Source organism: Leucoraja erinacea, chromosome 11 (assembly GCF_028641065.1).
Source record: "Leucoraja erinacea ecotype New England chromosome 11, Leri_hhj_1, whole genome shotgun sequence".
In the NCBI taxonomy this organism is placed as follows: Eukaryota; Metazoa; Chordata; class Chondrichthyes; order Rajiformes; family Rajidae; genus Leucoraja; species Leucoraja erinaceus.
This window is the reverse complement of record NC_073387.1, coordinates 26,165,478-26,184,877: the sequence shown is the minus strand read 5'-3', so window position 1 is coordinate 26,184,877 and position 19,400 is coordinate 26,165,478. Positions and strand designations below refer to the sequence as shown.

Genomic DNA, 19,400 nt, shown 5'->3' with positions numbered 1-19,400 from the left:
TCACCAAAATAGCCGAAGCACTCTCAATTGAACGGAATGTATCTGTCAACCACTTGGCTGTTAGATTTCAAATAACTTCAACCTCCTCTACATTCTCTGCTTCATGTTCCCGCACTTTTAAGGTCAAGCAAATCTTAGGGCGACAGTTCTCTTTAATGAGTCTAATAACTCCTGCATATCTTCCAACACCTCTTCACAACCTAATTTCTAAGCCAAACAACCTTCTCCTCTGGTTTTACATAGACTATTACTAACCCTAAAACCTCTCAGGTCAGGCACTAGATGCAGGCACAGTTTTTATCAAACACCATTCACACACCAACTGTGTCCCATGCAACGCGAGCAAGCGTTATGAAGTCTCTAATGTTAAATGATTTCCAGAAATATTTAAGTCATTTTATCATCACCACTAGCCTTCATGACAGAATCAAATGTTTTGTTGAAATAATAAAAATTAAACATGCTAATCACACCTGAATCCATAAGTTGGACGGATGTAGTGTTCAGTAGAATATAAACTTGAATATTTCTGTTACTGCACTTTACGTTGTCACAATTCCATTACTAATAAATTTCCATTAGTAATTTCCAGAAATCTTTAACAGTCATTTTACCATCACCACCAGCCTTCATGACAGCATCAAATATTTCATTTTTATTTTTATTTTTTAAATTATTTATAACAGAATAAAAGAATAAAAAGCAAGTGTGAAACTGCATACAAAAAACAAAACAAGGATATTTATAGTGTCATAAATAATATCTATAAATAAATGAATTTGTATGTGGCCGAAAAGGAGCAGGAAGAAGCTAAAGCTTATTAATTCACACCCCTTATTCAACTGCTTATAATTATCTTATACAAATTTAGCAGCTATATGTACATCATATGTACACCAGCAGTTAATATGTACACCAAATTATTTACATTTTATAGACTAACCAAATATTTACATAGCCATTACAAAAAAAGAGAGAAAAAAAGAAAAAGAAAGAAAAAATCCTTATACTATACAGTATCTTAGTCATATATACAACCCACCAACCTATAATCACCCTTCCCAATACAATCAGTATAACAAATATCCCACTCACAATCACCTATCCTCATCCCAATATCCTTTTAAAAAAGTGTTTTAGTACATCTTTTTAAACTGAATCATTTTTGTGCTAAGTTTTATCTCCTGTTCCAGACGATTCCACAAATTCACCCTACAGATTGCTATGCACATACCTTTAAGTTGTTCTGACATTTAGTTTTTTTTAATTATGTTCCCCTCTCAAATTATACCCACCCTGTCTTTCCATGAACAGTTTTTGTATATTTCCTGGAAGTAAATTATTTCTTGCTTTGTACATGATTTGTGGAGTCTTAAATTTAACCAGATCAGTGAACTTCAGTGTATGTGACTTTAAGAATAATAAATTGGTATGTTCAATATCTCCAACGTTATTGATAATTCTTATTGCTCTTTTTTGTAATGTGCATAATGGCTGTAGGTTGGTTTTGTAGGTGTTACCCCATATCTCCACACAGTAACTCAGATATGGCAATATATGTGTATTATATAGTATGTAATGATTTTTATTGAGATAATAAAATTAAACATGCTAATCACACCAGCATCCATATGTTGGAGGAGGGATGTGGTGCTCAGTAGAAGATAAACTTGAATATTTCTGTTACTGCACTTTAAGTTGTCACTATGATTTACTAATAAATTATGACACATGATACCAAGTCTGAACATCAATTCTTCATCTGAACTACACTTGCACGTTTCTTAATTAAGCATTACAAATAAAGAAATAGAACATCCAGACCCAATAAATGCAAACAGCAGACTAAGGGAGTAAAATATTCAGCAGCTCTTACCAGACCTTTAGTTGTACTGGACGAAGGAAGGTTGTAGATGTACTTCATCTTCTCGGACAAGGGACAAATTCTCTCCGTGGACTGATCACGTGCAGGATCGCGTGCAGGATCACGTCCACAACCTGGCCAGGTTAAGCCCACTGGCCTTCAGTGAGTCGATGACTTCTGAGCTCCGGTTGCACTGATTTCATCCTTCAGATAGATCTCGGATTATCTCCCTAAGGAGCACCTCGTGGGGTTCCAGGCAGTGCTGTGGGATTTCCATTCAGATCCATGGTATGACCTACAATACAATTGACAATAGACAATAGGTGCAGGAGTAGGCCATTCGGCCCTTCGAGCCAGCACCGCCATTCAATGTGATCATGGCTGATCATCCCCAATCAGTACCCCGGTTCCTGCCTTCTCCCCATATCCCCTGACTCTGCTATTTTTAAGAGCCCTATCTAGCTCTCCCTTGAAAGTATCCAGAGAGCCTGTGTCCACTGCCCTCTGAGGCAGAGAATTCCACGGACTCACCACTCTCTGTGAGAAAAAGTGTTTCCTCATCTCCGTTCTAAATGGCTTACTCCTTATTCTTAAACTTTAGCCCCTGGTTCTGGACTCCACCAACTTAGAAGCTGTCGGGACAGAAGACGTCATCACACTGAGCGGCGGACTGGCTTGCGAAGCAAAAAGGGCTGTTGAGCCAAAACCAAAGAGGCCAACGTCAGGCAACGCCGTTGTAGTTGGAGACTCCATTGTGAGAGGTACGGACAGGGGTTTCTGTGGCAACAGATGGGATTCGAGGATGATGTGCTGCCTTCCTGTTGCCAGGATCCAGGATGTCACGAACAGAGTGCAGAAAATCCTCAAGGGTGAAGATGAACTGCTGGAAGTGGTAGTGCATGTCGGCACAAACAATGTCAGAAAGAAGGGGATGAATATTCTGCAGCGTGACTTTAGACAGCTCGGAAAAATGCTGAAAGCAGGACCTCCAGGGTTTTTATCTCCGGTTTACTTCCAGTTCCTCGTGCTGGCGAGAGCAGGAACAGGGTGATACGGGACATGAATGTGTGGCTGAGGAACTGGTGCAGGGGGCAGGGATTTTGATTCTTAGATCACTGGGATCCGTTTTGGAGGGAGGGGGAACTGTACAAAAGGGACGGATTGCATCTTAACAGGTAGGGGACCAGCATTCTGGCAGGCAGGTTTGCCACTGCTACACAGGTGGTTTTAAACTGAATAAGGGGGGGTGGGGTGTCAAATGGGATAGTCGAGGATGGAGTTAAAGGGAAAAGGATGGTTAATGACCGCAGAATTAACAAGAAAGGAAGCTCAGAAAGGGATAGGAGAGTATGGCCAAGTGTAATAGGTATCGATGCGAAAGGTGAGATGCGTAAGGAATTAAAAGTATTGTATATGAATGCGCAAAGTATTAGAAGTAAAGTAGATGATCTCAGTTAGAGGTTGGTAAATATGACATTGTGGGGATTACTGAGACATGGCTGCAGGAGGATCGGGCCTGGGAACTTAATATTCAGGGTCTTACATCCTATAGAAAGGACAGGCAGGTGGGCAGAGGAGGGGGGGTAGCTCTGCTGGTGTTGGATGGAATTCAGTCCCTTGCGAGGGAAGACATAGGGACTGATGAGGTAGAGTCACTGTGGATTGAATTGATGAATTGTACAGGCAAGAAGACACTAATTGGTGTTATTTACAGGCCCCCAAATAGTAGTCCGGATGTAGGGTGTAAGTTGCAGCAGGAGTTAAAACTGGCATGTAACAAAGGTAATGCCACTGTGGTGATGGGGGATTTCAATATGCAAGTAGACTGGGAAAATCAGGTTGGTTCAGGACCCCAAGAGAGTTTGTAGAATGCCTCCGAGATATTCTTAGAGCAGCTTGGAATGGAGCTGACCAGAGAATAGGCAATTCTGGATTTACTGTTGTCCAATGAACCAGATATGATAAGAGAACTCGAGGTAAAGTAACCAAGGAACTTGGAGGTAGTGATCATAATATGATTAGTTTTAATTCGCAATTTGAGAAGGAGAACGTTAAATCGGAAGTGGCAGTGATGCAGATGAACAAAGGGGACTGTGAAGGCATGAGAGGGGAGCTGGCCAAAGTAGACTGGAAAGGGATCCTAGCAGGAATGACGGTTGAACAGTAATGTCAGGAATTTCTGGGCATAATCTGGGACATGCAGGATCATTTCATCCCAAAAAGGAAGAAAGATTCTAAGGGTAGGAGGCAACCGTTGCTGACAAGAGAAGTTATGGATGGAATAAAACTAAAAGAAAAGATGTATAATGCAGCAAAGAGTAGCCAGAAGCCAGAGGATTGGGAAACTTTCATAGGACAACAGAAAGAAACAAAACGGGCAATTCCAGCTGGAAGTATGAGGGGAAACTGGCCAGGAATATAAAGGACAGTAAAAACTTATTTAGATATGTTAAGGGAAAAAGAGTAGCAAAGTCAAATGAGGGTCCCTTGAAGGCAGACATGGGTGAAATTATTATGGGCAACAAGGAAATGGCAGAAGAGTTGAATAGGTACTTTGGATACGTCTTAGAAACATAGGAGTAGGCCAGTCAGCCCTTTGAGCCTGCACCACCATTAAATATGATCATGGCTGATCATTCAACTCAGTATCCTGTACCTGCCTTCTCTCCATACCCCCAAGGGCCACATCTAACACCCTCTTAAATATAGCCAATGAACTGGCCTCAACTACCTTCTCTGGCAGAGAATTCCACAGATTCACCACTGTATAAAAAATGATTTTCTCATCTCGGTCCTAAAAGACTTGCCTCTTATCCTTAAACTGTGACCCCTAGATCTGGACTTCCCCAACATCGGGAATAATCTTCCTGCATCTAGCCTGTCCAACCCCTTAAGAATTTTGTAAGTTTCTATACGATCCCCCCTCAATCTTCTGAATTCTAGCGTGTACAAGCCGAGTCTATCCAGTCTTTCTTCATATGAAAGTCCTGCCATCCCAGGAATCAGGCTGGTGAACCTTCTCTGTACTCCCTCTATGGCAAGAATGTCTTTCCTCAGATTAGGAGACCAAAACTGTACGCAATACTCTAGGTGTGGTCTCACCAAGCCCCTGTACAACTGCAGTAGAACCTCCCTGATCTTATACTCAAATCCTTTTGCTATGAATGCTAACATACCATTTGCTTTCTTCACTGCCTGCTGCACCTGCATTCCTACTTTCAATGACTGGTGTACCATGACATCCAGTTCTTGTTGCATCTCCCCTTTTCCTAATCGGCCACCATTTAGATAATAGTCTACTTTCCTGTTTTTGCCACCAAAGTGGATAACCTCACATTTATCCACATTATACTGCATCTGCCAAGCATTTGCCCACTCACCCAACCTATCCAAGTCACCTTGCAGCCTCCTAGCATCCTCCTCACAGCTAACACTGCCCCCCAGCTTAGTGTCATCCGCAAACTTGGAGATGTTGCATTCAATTCCCTCATCCAGATCATTAACATATATTGTAAATAGCAGGGGTCCCAGCACTGAGCCTTGCGGTACCCCACTAGTCACTGCCTGCCATTCTGAAAAGGACCTGTTTACTCCTACTCTTTGCTTCCTGTCTGCCAGCCAGTTCTCTATCCACATCAATACAAAACCCCCACTTCCTTCACTAAGGATGACACAAACAATCTCCCAGATGTACTGGAGGACAGAGGATCTAAGGGGGTCCTGATGGTCTGCATCCCAGGGTCCTCAGGGAGGTGGCTCTAGATATAGTGGACGCATTGGTGATCATTTTCCAATGTTCAACATATTCAGGATCAGTTCCTGTGGATTGAAGGATAGCTAATGTTATCCCACTTTTCAAGAAAGGAGCAAGAGAGAAAACAGGGAATTACAGACCAGTTAGCCCGACCGGTGGTGGGAAAGATGCTGAAGTCAATTATTAAAGAAGTAATAATGGGGCATTTGGATAGCAATAAAAGGATTAGTCCAAGTCAACATGGATTTATGAAAGGGAAATCATGCTTGACTAATTTTCTGGAATCTTTTGAGGATGTGAAAAGTAAAATGGATGAAGGGGTGCCAGTGGATGTAGTGTATCTAGACTTTCAGAAAGCCTTTGATAAGGTTCCGCACGGGAGGCTGGTGACCAAAATTAGAGCACATGGTATTGGGGGTAGGGTGTTGACATGGATAGAAAATTGGTTGACAAACCGGAAGCAAAGAGTAGGAGTGAACGGGTCCTTTTCAGAATGGCAGGCAGGGGCGAGTGGAGTACCGCAAGGCTCGGTGTTGGGGCCGCAACTGTTTACCATATATATTAATGATTTGGAAGAGGGAATTAGGAGCAACACTAGCAGGTTTGCGGATGACACAAAGCTGGGTGGCAGTGTGAGCTGTGAAGATAATGTTAGGAGGTAGCAGGGTGACCTGGACAGGTTGAGTGAGTGGACAGGTGCAGTATAATATAGATAAATGTGAGGTTATAGAAACATAGAAAATAGGTGCAGGAGAAGGCCATTCGGCCCTTCGAGCCTGCACCGCTATTCAGTATGATCATGGCTGATCTTCCAACTCAGTATCCTGTACCTGCCTTCTCTCCATACCCCCCTGATCCCTTTAGCCACATGGGCCACATCTAACTCCCTCTTAAATATAGCCAATGAACTAGCCGCAACTACATTCTGTGCAGAGAATTCCAGAGATTCATCACTCTCTGTGTGAAAAATGTTTTTCTCCTCTCGGTCCTAAAAGATTTCCCCCTTATCCTTAAACTATGACCCCTTGTTCTGGACTTCCCCAACATTGGGAACAATCTTCCTGCATCTAGCCTGTCCAAACCCTTAAACCCCCTTAAACCTGGCGGCAAAAACAAGGGAGCAGATTATTATCTCAATGGGGTTAAGTTAGGTAAGGGGGAGGCACAGCGAGACCTGGGCATCCTTGAACACCGGTCACTGAAAGTTGGCGTGCAGGTAAAGCAGGCAGTAAAGAAAGCTAATGGAATGTTGGCCTTCATAACAAGAGGATTTCAGTATAGGAGTAAAGAGTTTCTTCTGCGGTTGTATAGGCCTCTGATGAGACCACATCTGGAGTATTGTGTACAGTTTTGGTCTCCTAATTTGAGGAAGGACATCCTTATGATTGAGGCAGTGCAGCGTAGGTTCACGAGATTGGTCCCTGGGATGGCAGGACTGTCATATGAGGAAAGATTGAAAAGACTAGGCTTGTATTCACTGGAGTTTAGAAGGATGAGGGGGTATCTTATAGAAACATATACAATTATAAAAGGACTGGACAAGCTAGGTGCAGGTAAAATGTTCCCAATGTTGGGCGAGTCCAGAACCAGGGGCTGCAGTCTTAGAATAAAGGGGAGGTCATTTAAGACTGAGATGAGAAAAAATATTTTCACCCAGAGTTGTGAATTTATGGAATTCCCTGCCAAAGAGGGCAGTGGAGGCCAAATCACTGGATGGATTTAAGAGAGAGTTAGATAGAGCTCTCGGGGCTAGTGAAGTCAAGGGATATGGGGTGAAGGCAAGCACGGGTTATTGATAGGGGACAATCAGCCATGATCACAGTGAATGGCGGTGCTGGCTCGAAGGGCTGAATGGCCTCCTCCTGCACCTATTTTCTATCTAACATGTTTCCTGTCTCTAGTGTGCCAAGCCCTTAACAATCTTAAATGTTTCAATGAGATCCCTTCTCATCCATCTAAACTCCAGAGTGTACAAGCCCAGCTGCTCCATTCTCTCAGCATATGACAGTCCCGTCATCCAGGGAATTGTAAACATACGCTGCACTCCCTCAATAGCAAGAATGTCCTTCCTCAAATTAGGGGACCAAAATTGCACACAATGCTCCAGGTGTGGTCTCACTAGGGCTTTGTACAACTGCAGAAGGACCTCTTTGCTCCTATATTCAAATCCTCTTGTTATAGAGGCCAACATGCCATTCGCTTTCTTCACTGCCTGCTGTACCTGCATGCTTACTTTCATAGACTGATGTACTTCCCCTTTTCCTAACTTGACGCCACTTAGATAGAAATCTGCCTTCCTGTTTTTGCTACCAAAGTGGATAACCTCACATTTATCCACATTAGATTTCATCTGCCATGCATCTGCCCGCTTCCCCAACCTGCCCATCACCCTGCATTCTCATAGCATCCTCCTCACAGTTCTCACTGCCACCCAGCTTTGTGTCATCTGCAAATTTGCTAATGTTACTTTGAATCCCTTCATCGAAATCATTGATGTATATTGTAAATAGTTGCGGTCCCTGCACCGAGCCTTGCGGTACCCCATTAGTCACTGCCTGCCATTCTGAAAGGGACCCGTTAATCCCTACTCTTTGTTTCCCGAGTGGTATCAGAACAATGATCTCACTCTCTGCCTTTGTAAGACAAAAGAGCTAATTGTTGCCTTCACTTACGCACTGACCGATCCATGACAAATACTGTCCAACCCACCATTGAATTGACCTACAGGAAGTGCTAGTACAAACAAGCTCAGGCCCATCCTTCTATCCAGAGTGATCACCCGTTTGTGGAAGTGGAAGGGGCAATTTGTTGGATTGCTGCACTGGATGTCACTGGAAGCATTGGATGTCACAGCACTAGGTGGGGAGTGATGAGAAGTACAGCACGAGTGGTCAAACCCTCATGTAAACAACCTGCTCCAGTAAACAACTAGCCCCCCCCCCCACCCCCGACTAAACAGTTACAAAAACAGAGTAAAACAAACCATAAGTAAAAAGCTTGCTTCAATTAAAAAACCCATCCCAAGTTAAAAACCTACAAGTTAAAAAAACACACACCTCATGTAAAAACAAAAGTAACCAATGAGTAGAAACAAGTAAACAAAAGAAAGGTATATTTCTCACTTTGCATTGCAGCTAGATAGAATAATTATGACTCTTTCTACACAGCCTGAAGATCAAATACTGGTCTGAATTACACTTGTGGGGTTTGTAAGTAAGCAAATAGAGAAATAAGGCATCCAGACAAAATAAAATGCAAATTGCAACTCTCACTGGTGCCTCTTTAAAGACACTCAGCAGCCGACAATTGTTCTCCCCAGGTTCAAGACAACATCTTCCCATCAACCATCAATTTCTTGAACCACATTGCACCAGCAACACATTTCAGAACCAAAAGCACATTTCTACTCACTTCTGCATATGTTCATTATTTGAATCGTCTTCATCAAAATAGCCGAAGCACTCTCAATTAAACAGAATGCATGTCAACCACTTGGCTGTTAGATTTCAAAGAACTTCAACCTCCTATCTTTTCTGCTTCATGTTCCCGCGCTTTTAAGGTCAAGCAAATCTTAGGGCGACAGTTCTCTTTAATGAGTCTAATAACTCCTGCATGTCTTCCAACTCAACTCTTCACAACCTACTTTAAGCCTAACTCAACCTTTTCCTCTGGTTTTACTGACCATTACCAACCCTAAAACCTCTCAGGTCAGTCACCAGATGCAGACACTGTTCTAATCAAACACCATTCACACACCAACTGTGTCCCATGTATTGCGAGCAAGCATTATGAAGTCTCTAATGTTAAATGATTTCCAGAAATATTTAAGTCATTTTATCATCACCACTAGCCTTCATGACAGTATCAAATGTTTTGTTGAAATAATAAAAATTAAACATGCTAATCACACCTGAATCCATAAGTTGGACGGATGTAGTGTTCAGTAGAATATAAACTTGAATATTTCTGTTACTGCACTTTACGTTGTCACAATTCCATTACTAATAAATTATGACACATGCTACCAAGTCTGAACATCAAATCTTCATCCGAACTACACTTGCATGTTTCTTAATTAAGCATTACAAATAGAGCAATAGAACATCCAGACCAGTGGTTCCCAACGTGGGGCGTACACCCCACAGGGGGGCAATTTGATTTGTAACGGGGGCAATTGAGCGCGACTGAGGAGGTCTGGGTCCAAATTTTCGATTTTTATTTTTTAGGATTTTCCATCAGGTAAACATATGTAGTTTATGTTTCAGATGTTATTTTGAGTAAATATTTTTGGGTAAAAAAGGTGTTTATTGTGTAGTTATTACATAATCACCGTGCCATCGCTCTTCATGCACGTCGCAGAATTTTCTCTCTCTTTATTACCTGTGAATACTCTTATTATCATATTTATCATTATTATTATATTAATACCACCTAACATTTTTTTCTTTTTTTTTACAATTTTTTAGTAATTTCTTGCTCAGAACTTTAACTGTCTTATGTTTATTTCATTTTTGTTTTTCATGGATGCCATGTTCTTTTGAAGCTTGTTTAAACCAAGGTATTGGCGTTTTAAGCTTCTTCAGCTGAAACGGAGTTCACTTTTTAAATGAAAAGAATTATATATCACCACATGGCGGGGGCATCAGGATTTTAGAGGTGATTAGGTGGGGCATGGCCAAAAAAAGGTTGGGAACCACTGATCCAGACACAATAAATGCAAACAGCAGACTAAGGGAGTAAAATATTCAGCAGCTCTTACCAGACCTTTAGTTGTACTGGACGACGGAAGGTCATAGATGTACTTCATCTTCTCGGACAGGGGACAAATTCTCTCCGTGGACGGATCACGTGCACGATCACATGCAGGATCACGTCCACAACCCGGCCAAGTTAAGCTCACTGGCCTTCAGTGAGTCTACGACATCCAAGCTCATTCTTCAAATAGATCTTGGATGACCTCCCTCAGGAGCACCTCGTGGGATTCCAGGCAGCGCGGCTTTTCCATTCAAATCCACGGTATTACCTACAATACAATTGAGTTTTGTCAGAACAAGTATCTCACTCTCTGCCTTTGTAAGACAAAGGAGCTAATTGCTGCCTTCACTAATGCACTGACCGATCTGTCACAAATACTGCCCAAACCACCATTGAATTGGCCTACAGGAAGTGCTAGTACAACCAAGCTCTGGCCCATCCTTCTGTCCAGAGTGATCACCTGTTTGTGGGAGTGGAAGGAGCAATTTGTTGGATTGCTGGAAGCACTGGATGTCACAGCACCAGGTGGGGAAGCGATGCGACCTAACGCTGCACTCCTGTCAGAGCGATCTTGGAACTGCGGAGCTCCCTGTGGACATGTAGCTCCATGACTGGAGGCGGGAGCCCGGCCCGTCAATCTAGCAGCACCTGGACCCTACGCTGATCGGACCTCGGGCTGCGTCCAATTAGTATGAACGGATTTTTGAGCGGGAAACCGAATCCGAGAACGATTCTGCTGTCGGCGAATCCCGCAGCAAGTACAGCACGAGTGGACAACCCCTCATGTAAACAACCTGCTCCAGTAAACAACCAGCCACCCACCCCGACTAAACAATTACAAACGCACAGAGTAATATAAACCATAAGTACAAAGCTAGCTTTAATTAAAAAACCCATCCCAAGTTAAAAATCTACAAGTTAAAAAAAACAAGTAAAAACAAAAGTAACCAATGAGTAGAAACAAGTAAACCAAAGAATATCAAGAGCGACCAACCAGATTTCCCCATTGATGTTGTCTCCATCTCCAGAGGTCTGTGATCTCTTGGCTTTTCCCGGAGATAATCAGTTTTGATGTTCTTGCTCTTTGTTTTTCCTGGATGGATCTTTTCTTTCCATTTTGTATCTCTTTCACTTTCTTTTAGCCAGTATTGAGTCACTGGTGGGGGTTCCTATCCCTGCAAGGAGAAACTTCATTATCAGATATTCTCTGGTTTTATATGACACTCGTCCTCCTGTCAAAATTATCATCAGGGCCATTGCAAAAAGGCAGTTTTTGGCAACTGATCAGACATTTGATTCATCGCTTATTAGCACAGGAATTCATCATTACACTCATCAACACAAGCATGATTCTTTAAGTGTTATCATACTCACCCTGGTAGTCGGCCGCAGGTGATCACTATCTCCTGCCAACGGGCTCAAAGGCTTATTCCTGCACCTTACCTTTGGTGGTTCTTTCAAGACCTACGGTTGGACCAGGTGGGATAAGCTTGTAGACGCGCCAATGTCTTTGGGTATGATGGTGACTCGCAGACTGAATAGTGCGCAGATTTGTGTCCTCACCAGTAAAAAGTCCGCCTCGCCTAAAAAACACCTCGAGACAAAGAGTAAAAAAAGTTTAAAAAAGCACAAATAAAATGCATGCCTCAACTAAGCAAACAACAATCTTCAATAAATAGCTGGCTTTGACTAAAATTCACACGTTAAAAAAATTACCATCAACCATTGCAAAGAAGCAGCTTTTAGCTACTGAAGACATTTGATCCATCGCCTATTAGCTCAGGAATTCACCATAACACCATTATACAAGAATTTTGCCTGAACAGTCACTGACCCATAGCGTTGTGTTTAAAGTCCAATGTGCTGTGGCCAGTAACACTATATTTAGAACCAAAGTTCTGCAGCTGATAGCTCTTTGTTTAAATTTCTGCGCATTAAGCCGACAGCATTGTTTAAACTTTTGCACACCAAATTGGCAGTACCGTGTATTACCTTTACGCACTAAGTCTGCATCGCTGGTGAATAGATTTGAGTGCCGTCTTTAGCGCTGTGTGTATGGATTTGTATACCAAGTCTGTAGCTCTGTGCATTGATTTACGCACCAAGTCTGTAGCTCTATGTACATTGATTTGCGCATCAAGTCTGTAGCTCTGTGCATTGATCTGCGCGCCAAGTCTTTTGCGCTATGAGAATTGATTTGCGCACCAAGTCTGTAGCTCTGCATGTATTGATTTGTACGCCAAGTTTGTAGCTCTGCGTGTATTGATTTGCGCACCAAGTCTGTAGCTCTGTGCATTGATTTGCGCACCAAGTCTGTAGCTCTGTGCATTGATTTGCATGCCAAGTCTTTTGCGCTATGTGAATTGATTTGCGCACCAAGTCTGTAGCTCTGCATGTATTGATTTGTATGCCAAGTCTGTAGCTCTGCGTGTATTGATTTGCGCACCAAGTCTTTAGCGCTGTGTGTATTGCTTTACATGCAATTCTGCAGCTGATAGCGCTTTGTTCCCAAAGAAGGGTGCGGCGGGGCTTGCTGGGATGCAGTCCCCTGCCATTGGTTATAGTTTGAATGTGGGAGAAGCTCTATTGGCCAGGACTTACTGGCGGTTTTTTCAACAGCTGATTTCTTACCTGTATAAAGGATGGTGCCAGGAAGCCATAAGTTAGTTCATGTATGAAGTGTTCACCAATGGGCTGAGTCGCGATCAGGGCCACAGATGGAGGCAGAGAGGTGTGCTGCTGTAAAACAGACCCACGCATACCAAGACAAATATTTTTATTCTCTCTTGCCAATAAATCTGATTTGTGAGTGAGCCTTTTTCCTATTCTAGTAGTCAGATCCTTTAAACTGTTCCCTTGTAACACACCCATCAACACAAACACAATTCTCCAAGTGTTATCATACTCACCCTGTTTGTCAGCCTCAGGCAAGGACTGTCCCCTGCCAATGCGCTCATAGGCTTATTCCTGCACCTTACCTTCGCTGGCTCTTTCAAGAGCTATGGTTGGACCAGGTGGGTTAAGTATATAGACGCGCCAATGCCTTCGGGTAAAACGGTGGCTCACAGCATGGACTGTGCACAAATTCACATCCTCACCAGTAAAAAGTCCACCCAGACTAAAAAACACCTTGAAGGAAAAAAAAAAAAAATCACACCAAATTAAAAAACACAAGAGCAGGAGTAAAAAGCCCACCTCAACTAAGCAAACATCCATCACCAATAAAAAGCTGGAAAAATTCACAAGTAAAAAGCCCGCCCTAACTTAAAAATACAATCCGAGGAAATAAATCCCACCGAGATAAAAAAAAAACATATACCTCAAGTAAATAAAACGAGTAAAAAGCCAGAGTTAAAAAGTTAAGAGTTAAAGTTAAATAATAAAAAAATTGCTGGAGTAAAAAGCACATCGTTTTTAAAAAAAGCATACTGTGATTAAAAACCAGAGTAACCAATGTGTAACATGGGTGACCCCCACCCCCCCCCCCCCCCCCCCCCCCCCGCCCCGCCCACCACCACCACCACCACCACCACCCCCCCCCCCCCCCCCCCCCCCCCCCCCCCCCCCAAACCTCTGATCGGTCCTCCGGTTTCGTTCAATAATCAGAAAGGATTTGCGCGGGAAACCGAAGTGGAGAAAGTTTCCGCTGCGCTACATGAACAGCACGTGGAGAATCGACCCCTCATGTAAACACCCCCCCCCCCCCTCCACCAGGCTAAACCATAGCGACTAAACAGTTACAAAATCACCTCGAATAAAAACCAACTCGAGCAATAAAAAGTTGGCTTAGACTAAAAATCACATTTTAAAAGCCCCCCTCGTGTAAATAAACTGCTCCAGTAAACCACCCCGACTGAACAAAACAACCACCCTGACCAAAGTTACACACACCACGAGTAAAACATCCAACGCGTCAAAAAAAGTAAAAAAAACCCGCAAGAGTAAAAACACATCTCGAGTTAAAAACGCATGTCGAGTAAAAAGCTCGCCTCGACTCAAAACCCCACCTCGAATTATAAAGAAAGCACCCCGACTAAAATAAACTACGAGTAAAAAGCCTGCCTCGAGTAAATAATCACCTCGTTATAAAACACTTCAAAAAACACATCGAGTTACAAAACACCCCGAGTAAAAATTACACCGAGTAAAAATTAAATAAAACAAACTCGAGTTAAAAAGAGTAAAAAGCTCGCCTTGACCAAAAAACCCATATCGAGTAAAAAGCTGGCTCCGACTAAAAATCACAATACGAGTAAAAAAAACCCGTTAAAAGCCAGCCCCAAGTTAAAAAAAATATCGTGTAAAATGCACATAGAGTTAAAAACATAAATCGAGTAAAAGCAAGTCACCAACGAGTAGACCAATGAATAAGAAAGATGTCCAACCTGGTTCCCCATTGATGTTGTCTCCATATGTCTCGACTTTTCCCAGAGATAAGCTGCATCAGTTTTACTGTTCTTGCTTTTTTCCTGGGTGGGTCTTTTCTTTCCATTTGAGTCCTTTCACTTTATTTTAGCCAATATTGAGTCGCTGGTGGGGGTTCCCATCTCTGGCAAGGAGGCTTCATTATCGGATATTCGCTGGCTTTATGTGACGCTCCTTGTCCTTCTGTCAAAATTACCATCATAGCCATTGCAAAGAAACAGTTTTTAGCTACTGATCAGACATTCGATCCATCGCCTAATCGTGTAGGAATTCATCGTAACACCCGTCAACACAACACGATTCTCCAAGTGTTATCAGACTCACCTAGGTAGTCGGTCTCAGATGATTACTATCTCCTGCCTGCGGGATCAAAGGTGTATTCCTGCACCTTACATTCAGCTGCACTTTCAAGAGCAATGGTTGGACCAGGCGGGGTAAGCTTGTAGACGCGCCAACGTCTTCGGGTAAAACGGTGACTCGCGGCTTTGACGGAGCGCAGATTCAAGTCCTCACCAGTAAAAAAAAGTCCGCCTCGACTAAAAACATAAAATAAAATACCGATAGTTAAAAAAACACTTATAAAAATCCCGCCTCGACGAAATAAACATCCATCTCCAATAAAATGCTGATTGCAACTAAAAATTATAAGTCAGCCTCGACTAAAAATCACACCCGAGTTAAAAAAACATGTCTTGGATTTAAAAAAACGAGTAAAAAGCCCGCCTAAAGTAAGACTGAGCTCGAGTAAAAAGAACATAGAGTTTAAAACAATATATACCTCGAGTAAAAACAAGAGTGACCAACGCTGAAGGGTCCTCGGGCTTCGTCCAATGAACACGAGGGGGATTTTGAGCGACAAATCGAAGCGGAGAAACTTTCCGCTGTCGGCGAAACCCGCGCCCGCCACAAGTACAGCACCAGTGGACAACCCCTCATGTAAACAATCTGCTCCAGTAAACAATCTGCTCCCAGTAAGCAACCTGCCCCGCCTAAACAACCACCCGACTCAAGTTACAAAAACTCCTCGAGTAAAACAGCCAACTTGAGGAGAAAGTACAGGTCAAGTAAAAACATACGAGTTAAAAACGCATGTCGAGTAAATAGAAATCACGAGTAAAAAGCTCGCCTCGACTAAAAAACACGAACACGACTAAAAAAACCCACCTTGAGGTAAACAACATACCGAGTAAAATAATTAGGAGATAAAATATACTAGGAGATAAAATAAACAGATTAAAAACCCCACCTCTAGTAAAAAAAACCACACCTCGAGTTAAAAAACGGACGCTCCGAGTCACAAAGAACGAGTCAAATTCCCACCTTACTGAGAAACAAGCCTCGAATAAAAAGTACATCGAGTTACAAAACACATAGCAAAATATTTTTTAAACCGTGGGTTAAAAAAAGCACGAGTAAAAAGCCCGCCTCGACGAAGCAAACGCCCATCTCCAGTACAAAGCTGGCTTCGACAAAAAAAAACACATTTGAGGGGGGGAAAAAATAACGTAAAAAAGCCGCCTCGACTAAAAATCACACCTCGAATAAAATTCCTACCGTGTTAAAAAAAAAACATATCTCGTAAAAAGCCCGCCTAAAGTAAAAAATGTAACTGGAATAAAAAGCACATCGAGTTAAAAATAAACCATACCACGAAAAAACAACTAACGAGGTACATGTGCTGGCAATGGGAGCTGGCGACCACGATGTTTCGTCACTCGAGCGGCTCCGTGACTGGAGGCGGGAGCCGGACCCGTCCGCCTTTTAAACACTCGCTGCACCCGCCCCCAGCGCTGATCGGACTTCGGACTTCGTCCAATTAGCAAGACGGTTTTTTGAGCGGGAAACCGTGGCGGAGAAAGTGTCCGAAGCCGGCGCGCGTCGCAAGTACAGCTCGAGTGGACAACCCCCCATGTAAACAACCTGCTCCAGTAAACAACCAGCCCGCCTAAACACCCACCCCGACTAAACAACTACCGCCCAGTTACAAAAACACCTTGAGTAAAACAACTAACGAGTGAAAAAAACGAGCAAAAAGCACAGCTCGGGTTCAACCCCTATCTCAAGTTAAAAGAAACCATCAATAAAATGCCCGCCTTGACTAAAAAAAATACATCTCGAGTACAAAACACACGTTAAAAGCATACCGAGTTAAAATACCTCGAGCAAAAGGAAACCACGAGTAAAAAGCCCACCTCGACTAAAAAAAAGTTCAAATAAAAAACACACCTCGGGAAGAAAAAGAGTAAAAAGCCCGCCTCGACTAAAATTATACTTCTAATAAAAAATAACAGGAGTAAAAAGCCCGCCTCGATTAAAAACACACCTCAACTAAAAATCACACCGAGTAAAAAAGCAGAAAAACATCGATCAAAAGAAACGAGTTTAAAAGCCCGCCTCAAGTAAAAAAAACCCCATCTCGACTCGTGTAAAAAAAAAAGCAACTCGAATAAAATATCCCACGGGTAAAAAACTAACCTCGACTCTGGCTTGAGTTAAAAAACACACCTCGAGTAAATATCCCACCGAATTACAAAATATATCTGGAGTATATAAAAACGAGTAAAAAGCCCGCCCCAAGTAAAAATCACACCTCGAGTAAAAAAAACTCACCGTTACAAAATATACGTCGAGTAAAAAAAACGAATAAAAAGCCCGCCTCGACTAAAAAACACACCTCGAGTAAAAACTCCCCAAGTAAAAAAAACTCACAATCTATAAAGCTATCTCGAGTAAAAAAGACACGTCGAGTAATCAAATACTTCGATTGATAAATATTTGAATTTTTAAAAAACGTTGAGTAAAATATAATTTCTACATTAAATCTTGTCATTGTTATTCAGAAAATAAAATGTGCGCCTTTAATGTTCGTTGTCAGGAGCCTTATATGTTGTCAACATATCTCAGTGCTAACATATTGATTTGATGACACAGTTATGTATTCATGTAACATATTACCTGTATTATGTGTTTTATGCATAACATCTTTTTTTTTAATTTAATACACATATCTTACAGATTTCCACAGCACAGACGCCCCCCCCCCCCTCCCTCAGTCTAATTCACGCCTGTTGACCAAGGTGCCGATCCAACCTAGTCTCTTGTGTTAAACTGTATTTTGCCCACATCCATCTAAACCTTTCCAATCTGAGAACACACCCAAAAACCTTTTGAAAGTTGTAATTGTACCCACCTCTATCACTTCCTCTAGCATTTCATTCCATGTACCCACCGCCTCCGATGAGGAAAACATATTGTTCCCCAGATCCCTTTAATTCTTTCCTCTTTTACCTCAACCAGTCCTTTCTTGCCCTTGAAAAAAGCCCGCCCGATCAGATGCACAGCTTCTGCCCCTTCGCCAATCGCAGCTTACACTTGAGTTGGCTGAGGTGCGGATGAGACAGTTGTCTTCCCTTCTTTTAACAACAACATTTAAAATACATTTGGACAGGCGGATAGATAGAAAAGCTTTGAAGGGTCTGGGACAAGTGAAACTCACTGAGAAAAGGCTTCTTGGTCGTTAAGGAGACTTTCCTATCTATGTCTGACTCTGTAACTGTTTACCAAGAAGGTCCAGCGAGGGGGTTGGTTGTTGTTGTCACGGCACCGCACTCTGAGGGAGAGGACTGCAACCCAGAATCGTACTACCACAGGCTACTGAGGGACGGATCCTATGCAACAGCATGTGAACTCAGCGGGACAGGCAGCATCTCTGGAGAGAAGAGAAGGGTGACGTTTCTGGTCAGTCTGAAGAAGGGTCTCGACCAGAAACGTCACCCATTCCTTCTCTCCAGAGCTGCTACCTGTCCCGCCGAGTCACTCCAGCATTTTGTGTCTAACTTCGATTTAAACCAGCATCTGCAGTTCTTTCCTACATAGATATGAGAGATACTCTATTGATACTTAAAGATGAAACATTCGTGGAGTATTGCTACTATACAACATTGTTTCCACTCGCCTAGATATTGAAAGGTAAGCAAGACATAACATTATAACTACAGTTAGTCTGAAGGGCACGTTATCGATGTTACAATAGTGTCGCCATTATGTGTTCGAAAATACATCAGACTGAGAGATTCACATGGTGTGAAGGGTCCTAACTCAAAATATCGCTGGTCCATTCCCTCCACAAATGCTGCTGACGTATTGTTCCACCAGCACTTTGTGCAGAGTTGGTTTGTGCTAGTTCAGCTGACAGAAGCCTGTAATGGATTCTATGAGCAATCTAACTGAACGATCTCCTGATGCAGAATCTTAGCCCAAAACATCGACTATCCTTTTGCCTCCACAGATGCTGCCCGCTGACGTTCCTGGAACAACTTTTGCGTTGCTCCAGTTTCCAGCATCTGCAGTCTTTAAATTATCCTCTCAGTATTTCAGTCTCGCAGGTATCCTTTTTGCCTGTCGTCCTTTTCTTATTTCCAAGCTTTGTTTTTTTTTTTTATCGTCGAACGAAACAATATTAGGCAAATTATACGTCGTCAAGCCTATTGCCACCTGTACAAATACGGATAGGTACATATGATGAAAATCTTATTTGAAAGTCTTGGTTTTTTTCTAATCCTGAAGGGCAATAATAGTAAGAAAAGTCGATTTGTATTTCTC

At 42.5% G+C, this 19,400-nt stretch overlaps 1 long non-coding RNA gene across 3 annotated transcripts; it reads right to left on the bottom strand.

Moving 5' to 3' along the window:
- Positions 1-623: 623 nt before the first annotated feature.
- LOC129701616 (uncharacterized) lies at positions 624-17,483 on the bottom strand. Of its 3 annotated transcripts, none has more exons than XR_008724220.1 (3): positions 14,759-17,483; positions 10,378-13,502; positions 624-2,159 (listed from the first exon to the last, which is right to left on the bottom strand). It is a non-coding gene; the product is annotated as an uncharacterized LOC129701616 (long non-coding RNA). The 3 variants fall into 3 exon arrangements; XR_008724222.1 differs by lacking the exon at positions 624-2,159 and having other exon boundaries at positions 9,891-13,502; positions 14,759-14,981; positions 15,123-17,483; XR_008724221.1 differs by lacking the exon at positions 624-2,159 and having other exon boundaries at positions 9,892-11,967; positions 13,005-13,502; positions 14,759-16,395.
- Positions 17,484-19,400: the final 1,917 nt, after the last annotated feature.